We start from the raw sequence: 9,078 nt of genomic DNA, 5'->3' as shown, positions 1-9,078 counted from the left end.
CCAGCCGTGGGCGGGTGGGTTTCCCTTCCCCTGCCCAGCAGTGAAGGTGAGTCCCTTGCCAGGACGGGCCCAGCTGTGTTGCCCCAGGCTGCGCTGCCCAGGAGGGCCCGGACGCCCGGAGCCGCTCTCTCCGGTGGGAAAAAGGCCCCGCGGACCAGGGCAGGGCAGGGTTTGAATGTCTGCTGGATGTTCTGCTGAGCCATGGGCTCCCTGGCTGTGCCAGGGGAAATCCAAGATCTTGGAAGCTGCGTGGGCCTCCCCTCCCCGTTTCTATTGGGGACCCTGCTGAAAACGGGGCCCAGAGTCAGAGCCCGACCCTGGCCCAGGCCCGGCCAGGCCTGTGGGCTGCGTGGAGGGGCCTGGGCCGGTGTTACCTGTTCTGAGACCAGAAGCAAAAGAGAACTTTCTCAGCGTTTATTCACCTTTACATGTGTGTTTCACAAAAACCTTTCCCATTGGTGTAATGTGTGAATCCTTAAAATCAGAAGGTTTTGGGAAAGCTGCAATAAAGCAGGCCTCAGAGATGACAGAACTGCAATTAGAACTGAGCAGAAAGCATAAGGCATTTCAGCAGAAAAGTTATATGACGTAGAAAGCAAGGACAAATAGAGCAATGGTCTGTGTATTAACACTTGCCTAGAATAACTCTCTAATCTGCAGAAAAGTATATCTAGCAAGATATTAGGAAGGTCTTAGTTTAATAATAGAGCTCTGTGCATTGTATTTTAAGGCTTACAAGTAGGTATTGTATTCAAAACAAGCAAGCATTGTTTTAACTAAAGGTACAGGTACTTATAGTGGTTGGATGAAACTATTGCCATCATGCTTTTGCTTTTTGTGATTGGTCAAAAACCTTTCAAAGTGCATTGTAACATCACTATTCTCTGGCTGTTGCTGAGAGTATGAGCTGCTGGCATCTCCCTGCTGTTCCAAACTTGTAATGACACTGATGCTTGGGAGGAAAGAAAAAATAATAAAGCAGCTTGAGAGGCGTTCCGCAGCAGTCCCATCCTGTTTGTGATTCTGTGCATAAACCCCTGGCCTGCGTTAATGTAACAGTGTTTCAATATTAAAAATCAGAGACCAATTGGTCCTTGTCAGGTCCATGGGAGGCTGCCCAGGTCCTGGCTGAGAAAAATTTCAGGGAATCTTTACAAACCATCACAGCAGCCTAGAAGTAACAGGGTCCCTGGATGAGAGATGAACTGATGGATTTGAACACATAGAAAGGATCCCAGCCAATGCATTGAACCCTAAGTGCAGATGTATCATTGGCCAGGGAAATGGTTGTGTTAAGACCCCAACCAATCCCATGTGTTTATCTGGGACATTTGAACCCTCAATTAAGAAGAGTCCCAAACAATAAAGAAAGCTTTTGCCATATGGATCACTGAGGCTTCATGTGATCTCTGTTTCCCACCACAACCTGAATTGAGGTGTGGTCATTTGGAGTGTTCAATTAAGTGGTGAGTTGGAGTGTTCAGTTAGGTGGTCAGTGGGGATGTGGTCAGTGGTTTGGTCACTGGGGTGTTGTCCGTGGGTTTGGTCAGTGAGTGAGGTCAGTGGGCCATGGTCATTGCAGTGGTCAGTGAGGTGTGGTTGGTGGGTGTTGCCAGTAAGTGTGGTCATTAAGGTGGGGAGTGAGTGTGGTCAGTGGTTGTGCTCATTGGAATGGGAAGTGAGTATGGCCAATAGGTGTGGTCAGTGTAAGTGGCTGGTGAGGTGTGGCCAGTGGGTGTGCTCAGTGGGTGTGCTCAGTGGGTATGGTCATCGGGTGTGGACAGTGGTTGTGGTCAATGGGGGTGTCGTCAGTTGGATGGTCAGTTGGTGTGATCAGTGGGAGTGTGGTCAGTTGGGTGGTCATTGGGTGGTCAGTGGATGGGCTGAGTGGATGTGTTCAGTGGGTGTGCTCAGTGGAGGTATGGTCAGTTGGGTGGTAAGTGGGATGTAATCAGTAGGTGTGGTTAGTGGGGTGTGAACATTTTGGCAATGGATGCAGCCAGTCTGTGTGGTCAGTGGTTTATGGTCAGTGGTTGTGGTCAGTGGTGGTGAGGTCAGTTGGGTTCTCAGTGGGTGTGGTCAGTGGGTGTGACCAGTGGGTGTTGTCATTGGGTGTGGGCAGAAGGATGTGATCAGTAGCTATGGTCAGCGGATACGGTCAGCTGGGAGGTTGGTGGGGCTTGGTAACTGGGTGTGGTCAGTTGGTGTGGCCATGGGTAGTGGTCAATGGATGCAGTGATCAGTGGGGTGTGGTCAAAGGGTGTGGTCATTAAGGGTAGCCTTAATGGTTGTGGTCAGTGGTAGAGTGATCTAAGGATATGGTCAGTGGGGGTGGTCAGTGGGAGGTTGACAGTGGTGTGTGGAACAAGGGTATGGTCAGTGGTTGTGGTCAGTGGGTCTGGTCATTTCTCAGGACCTTATGGACAGGTCAGTGGGGTGGTCATTGTGTTTGGTCAGTGGGTACCATCAGCAAGAGTGGACAGTGGTGTGTGGGCAGTGGTGGTCTGGAAGTAGGTGTAGTCAGTGAGGGTGGTCAGTGGATGTTGTCAGTGTGTGTGGTCAGTGAGGTGGTCAGTGGATATGGTCAGTTGGTGTGGTCACTGGATGTGGCCAGTTTTTGCAGTTACTGGGGGTGGTCAGTGTCATGTGGTCAGTGCGTACAGTCAGTGGGCATGGTCATTGAGGTGGTCAGTGGATGTGGTCAATGGGAGTGGTCAGTCATGATGTGGTTAGTTGGGTTGTCAGTGGATTGTGGTCAGTAGAAGTGAACTTTGGGTATGGTCAGTGAGAGAATTCATTGGGGTGTGGCCAGTGGGTGTGGTCAGTGGGCTGGGGACATTGGTGTCTTGGCAATGGGTGTGTTCACCAGGTGTGGTCAGTAGTTGTGATCAGTGGGGGTGGTCAGTGGCATGGTCAGTGGGTTTGATCAGTAAGAGGTGGTCAGTGTTTGTTGTCAGTGGCAGAATGGTCAGTGGCGGTGTGGTCAGTTGGTGTTTGGTGGATGTGGTCAGTGGGGTGTAGACATTGATGTCTTCATAGTGGGTGTGGTCAGAGCGGTGTGGTCACTGGTTAGTTAGGGTGAAGGGTGGGTGCAGTCAGTGGGTGTGGTCAATGGGGTGTGGTCACTGGTTTTTGGGAAAGGGTGTGGACAGTGGTGTGTAGGCAGTGGGTGTGCTCAGTGGGCTGCAGTTATTGGGGTGTGGTTAGCGGAGATGGTTTGTGAGTGTGGTCATAGAATGTGGTCAAATGGGTAATGGGTGAGGATTGTCAGTTGGGTGATCAGGGGATGTGGTCATTGGTGTGGTCAGTGGGTGTGAGCAGTGGGTGTGATTGGTGGGTTTGGTCAGTGAGGGATGGTCACTTGGGTGGTCATTGCATTGTGGTCAGTGGGGTGACCATTGGGTGTGGTCAGTGGGGTGGTCAGTAGGTGTGATCAGTGGTTGGGGCCAGTGGGCAGTGGTCCTTGTGGTGGTCAGTGGGGTGTGATTAGTAGGTGTGGTCAGTGGGGTGTGGGCCTTGGTGTCTGGGCAGTGGGTGTGGTCAGTGGGTGTGTTCAGTGATGGGGATGGCAAGTTGGTGTGGCAAGTGGCATGTGGTCAGTCAGGGTATGGTCATTTGGGTGGTCAGCTTGGTCAGTTGCACAGTCAGTGGATTGTGGTGAGTGGGTATGGACAATGGGGGTGGTCAGTGGGTCCTGGTCAGTGGGTGTGGCCATTTGGGGTGATCAGTGCTGGAAGTGCAGGAAGTGGGATGTGGTCAGTGGCTGTGGTAGTCCGTGGTAGTGTGGTCACTTGGGTTGTCACTGGGGGTGGCGAGTGCAGGTGGACAGAGTGATGCCTTAAGATCCAAGTTTTCTGTTTTGCTTGGGTGTGCTTTCCATTGTGCTTTAGGGTGATAAAGGCAAAAAAGTCTGATCCCAGCTGTGGACTCAAGGACATTTTCTTCAGACTTCAGGCCAAAAGTATAAACAATGTGAGAAGAGGAGGGCAGGCCAGCCAGAAGAAGAGGAGGACACCTTACAATTTGAGACTGTTAATAGGATGGTGGACTGCTGTATGTAAATGGACTGAAGTCTATAAAAATGTGAAATCATGTGACCAAGCCCTCTTTTACTTCCATCTTGGAGCCACTCAGGCAGGGCAGGGGCCACGCTGTGGCACTGTACTGCCAGGGTGTGGCCTTTGCAGGCCTTTCAATAAATACCCATTTTATTTCCCCTAACTCTGTGTGAGCTCTGTTCCAGCTCCTAAAGGCAACAAGAGGAAGTGTGGTAAGCATTTCTAGCCAGAGGATTTGGTCAGATAGGTTGCCATTGGAGAGTGGTCAGTGGGTATGGTCAGTGGCTGTGGTCAGTGAATGTGGTCAATTCGGTAGCTGGGTGGGGGGGGTCAGGGGATGTGGTTGTTGGTGCAGTCAGTGAAGGTATGGTCAGTTTGTCAGTGGAGTGTGGTCAGTGGGTGTGGTCAGTGGGTTGTGGGCATTGGTTTCTTGGATATGGGTGTGCTCAGTGGTTATGTTCAGTTGGGGTATGGTCAGTTTGGGGGTCATTGGAATGTGGTCCATTGGTGTGTTCAGTGAGATGTGCTCAGTAGAGGTATGGTCATTAGGGCAGTGAGTAGCGTGTGGCCAGTGACTATAGTCAGTGGGTGTGGCCAGTGAGTTTGGTCAGTGGGTGCAGTCAGTGAGGGTGGTCAGTGGGTGCAGTCAGTTGTTGTGGTCAATAGGTGTGGTCATGGGCTGTGGGCAATGGGTGTGGACACTGGTTGTGGTCAGTGGGTATGGTCAGTGGGCTACGGTCATTGAGGCATGGTATGCAGAGGTGGTCTGTGAGTGTGTTTACTGGGTGTGGTCAGTGGTTGTGGTCAGTATGGGAACTCAGTGAGGTCTTATCAGTGGGTGTTGCCATATGGGATAGTCAGTGGCATGGTCAGTGGGAGTGGTCAGTAGGAGGTGGTCAGTGGTTTTGGTCAGTGGCAGTGTGGTCAGTTGGGTGGTCAGTGGGTGTGGTCTGTGGGGTGTGGGCACTGGTGTCTTTGCAGTAGGTGTGGTCAGAGGGTTGTAGTCAGTAGGATGTGGTCATTTGGTTGTGGTCAGTGGGGGTGGTCATTGGGTACACTGAGTGTGGTCAGTGTAAGTGGTCAGTGGGTGTGTGTCTTTGGGGTGATGAATGAGAAAGGTGCTTGGCCAAGGCAAAAGGAGGCTCCCTGTGTGCCCTGTTCCCCTCTCCCTGAGCTCCTGAGAGCTCTTCAGCCCCTGTTGCCATCCCATCTGCCCAGGCCAGCACAACAGCCCTGGCCTTGGGGCTCTGCAGAGCTGCTCCTGCTCCAGGCCCAGGGCCCATCCCAGAGCTGGGGCAGCCACAAAGCTGTGCCCATTTCTGTTCATTTCTGATCTGATGAGGATGGATCCTCAGGCACTTGGAGGCTGTTGATGAATGTTACTTTTCCAGAGTCCTTTGGGACTTCTGGAATGAAGGAAACATGTTTGACACTGTGGTGCCCCTTTGGAACAAAGAGGCCATTGTGACACTGTGGAACTAAGGAGAGCATTTCTGCACTGCTAGACCTCATGGAACCAAGGATCCACTGTGGCACTGCAAACCCTCAGGGGACCAAGGGACTTTTTGACACTAAGAGGTTCAATGGAACCAAGGAGACATTGTGTCATTGTGAGACCGCATGGAGTCATGGAGACCATTGTTACCCTGAGGCCTTAAAGGTACATTGGTGTGGACACCGTGTGTGGATCTACTGAGGGCAGGAGGGTTCTGCAGAGGAACCTGGACAGGTTTGATCCAAGGTCCAAATCCAACAAAGTGAGGTTTAAAAACAGCAAGTGCTGCACTATTGCCACAACCACCTCATGCAGTGCTACAGGCTAGAAAAAGAGTGTCTGGACAGCGGAGACATAGAAAAAGACCTGGGAGCACTGATGGACAGCAGGCTGGACATGAGCCAGCAGTGTGCCCAGGTGGCCAAGAAGGCCAAAGGCTCCTGGCCTGGATCAGGAATGGTGTGGCCAGCAGGACAAGAACAGTGATTCTTCCGCTGTATTCAGAATTGGTTGTGCAGCACCTCATTGCTCTGAAAAATTCTGGATGACCCAGCCTGGGAAGGACATGGAGGGGCTGGAGCATGTCCAGAGAAAGGCAACAAGGCTGATGAGGGGTCTGAAACACATGTCCTTTGAGGAGCAGGAATTGTCTATCCTGAAGAAAAGGAGACTCAGGGGAGACAAGGTGGTGTCAGGGCACAGGTAGGACTTGATGATCTCCAAGACCTTTTCCAGCCCTGTTAAATTCTGTGATTCTCTGAAACCACCCCTGAAGCTGTTGCAAGATATGCCCAGGCCTCCTCTTCAGAAGGTCCAGCAGCCCATGTCCCTCAGCTTCTCCACACAGCCCCAAAGCACATCCCGTCAGTCCTGCAGAGCCTCTCCAGCCCCTCATCACTGCCCAGAACAGGGAGCCCCACACCCAGACACAGCAGCCCAGATGTGCCCCCCTGGCCTGTGGTGCCTCTGGGAAGGGAGCAGCAGGAAGCACTGCAGGACTTTGCAGGCAATTCCTGAAGCACCTGTAGGATGATCCTGCTCCCCAAGGGATATTCCCATGGTGCCAATTCAGGAACTGAAATGGGGAGTGGGGCAAAATGGGAAAGGGCAAACAGGGATGTTTGTAAGGGAGGGGAAATGGATTGGAAAGAGGAAGAAATCAGAATTTTGAGAGAGGAAAGAAAGCAAAGGTGAAGCAAAGGAAATGCTCAGGGCAATTTGGGGGTAGTGGTCAGGCAGCCCTGGCTCTGAGCAACATCATCTGCAGTGGGCCAGGAAACTCAGAGATCCTCGGAACAAACTTTCTGGCTGACTGCAGAGGCCAGGACAAACCTGAGTGGTTTCCCTTGTGTCCCCCAGCCCTTGCTGGCCCCAGGGCTGATGGCATTTGTGCTCACTCAGCTCCATCTCCCCACAGCAGCACCATGGGGGTGCTGATGCCTGCTCTGTGCAGTGCAAACAGGGGCTCCTGAGCCAGTGCTGCTGTGTCTGTGCCTGCAAGGATGCGGCACCTGTGTGAGCTGGGGGAGAGGCCAGGGCTGCAGAGGGGGGATGTTGTTGGCAGTGGGGATGGATCAGCCCCTGCTCTGCTGCTCCTTACCAGGGTCTTCCCCCTTGCAGGGATCTTGCAGAGCACCAGCCATGCTGTTTGCCCCCAGCCTGCCCACTGCCAGCCTGGGGCTGCTCACGGGGGTTTTCTCTTCTCAGCATTGGCCTGGCCAAGTGTTGTGGAGAGAGCCTGGCCAAGGAGCCTGCAGCCCCCAGGCCCTGCCCTGATGTGTCAGCACTGCCCCAGCAGTGCCCATGGCCTGTTGCTGGTGCAGCCCCGGAACTGCCACCTCCAGGGCTGTGCCCGGCCCCGAGAACACTCAGGCCCTGCAGCAACACAAGGGGCAGGAGGGCAGCGCGGCAGTGACACGGGAGCAGCACTGGCAACACCAAGTGCTGCTGCTGCTGCTGGGCACAGCTCCTGTGCCAGCACTGATCTGTCCCAGCTTTGCACATAGACATTGCGGCTGCAGTTCCAGAGAATTAAACAAAAGGGGCATCTCTGGAAAAAAAGATTTTGCTGGGAGATGGTTTATTCTGTTTAAAGTGATTGAGAGCACAGCTCATCATTGACACAGTCTGTGGATCACAGTGAAGGTGAAAAAAAGCAAAATGAAATATGGTAAAGGCAATGACATTTCTTTGTGCAAAACTTTAAAAAAAATAAAATACAGGAATGGAAAGAAATAAACCAACAACACACCATAAAGGAAAATCAATGATGACTTTTATTAGAAGTGATATGCAGAAATGGACAAGAAGTTTAATGTTTCTGAAAGCAGCCAGTCATCAGTGTCCACACTGCAACCTTGAGCTCCTGGTTCCTCAGGCTGTAGATGAGAGGGTTCAGGGCTGGAGGCACCACTGAGTACAGAAATGACAGTGCCAGATCTAGAGTTGGGGAGGAGATGGAGGGGGGCTTCAGGTTAGCAGATATACTAGTACTGACAAACAGGGAGACCACGGCCAGGTGAGGGAGGCAGATGGAAAAGGCCTTGTGCTGTCCTTGCTCAGAGGGGATCCTCAGCACAGCCTGAAGATCTGCACATAGGAGAAAATAATGAATAGAAAACATCCAAGAGCTAAGGAAATAGTAAAAGCAGAAGCCCCAAATTTCCTGAAGTAGGAGTGTGAACAGGAGAGCTTGAGGATCTGTGGGATTTCACAGAAGAACTGGCCCAGGGCATTGCCATGGCAGAGGAGTAGGGAAAATGTATTGACCGTGTGCAGCAGAGCGTTGAGAAAGGCGCTGGCCCAAGCAGCTGCTGCCATGTGGGCACAAGCTCTGCTGCCCAGGAGGGTCCCGTAGTGCAGGGGTTTGCAGATGGACACATAGCGGTCGTAGCACATGATGGTCAGGAGATAGTACTCTGCTGAAAGGAAAAACACAAAGAAAAAGACCTGAGTAGCACAACCTGTGTAGGAGATGTTCCTGGTGTCCCAGAGGGAATTGTGCATGGCTTTGGGCACAGTGGTGCAGATGCAGCCCAGGTCAGTGAGGGCCAGGTTGAGCAGGAAGAAGAACATGGGGGTGTGCAGGTGGTGGCCGCAGGCTACGGCGCTGATGATGAGGCCGTTGGCCAGGAGGGCAGCCAGGGAGATGCCCAGGAAGAGGCAGAAGTGCAGGAGCTGCAGCTGCCTCGTGTCTGCCAATGGCAGCAGGAGGAAGTGGCTGATGGAGCTGCTGTTGTTGGACATTGCTTCGATACGGCCATGGTGGGTTGTTAAAAGATGGCAGAGTAGTTGGGACAGGTTTCCTTGTGTCAATCCTATGCTATTTTCTTACATATTTATTCAAAATTGCTTCTCTTTCATTTGGGAAATTTCTCACACTTTTTTTTTTTTTTTTTAATCTTTGAGCTCGGGGTTTTGCTTTCTTTGAAGGGAGAGAAACCTCTTTAAACACTACTCTGAGCCAGAACACTGGATTGCCAAGGGGGAACACAGGGCTCCCTGTGCCCACGTATAGTGAGACCT

General features: G+C 52.2%; 1 pseudogene across 1 annotated transcript in view; it reads right to left on the bottom strand.

Moving 5' to 3' along the window:
* LOC306815609 (olfactory receptor 14C36-like) overlaps nt 1-8,766 on the bottom strand; it is an 82,706-nt pseudogene extending 73,940 nt beyond the window's left edge. The window contains exon 1 of the transcript in view: nt 8,471-8,766. The product of the transcript in view is annotated as an olfactory receptor 14C36-like (transcript). The remainder of the gene's footprint in view (nt 1-8,470) is intronic.
* Between the last annotated feature and the right edge of the window lie 312 nt (nt 8,767-9,078).

This window comes from Erithacus rubecula (assembly GCF_903797595.1).
Source record: "Erithacus rubecula genome assembly, contig: scaffold_169_arrow_ctg1, whole genome shotgun sequence".
Lineage (NCBI taxonomy): Eukaryota > Metazoa > Chordata > Aves > Passeriformes > Muscicapidae > Erithacus > Erithacus rubecula.
Note: the sequence above shows the minus strand (reverse complement) of the source record. Positions and strands in the feature narration are given on the sequence as shown.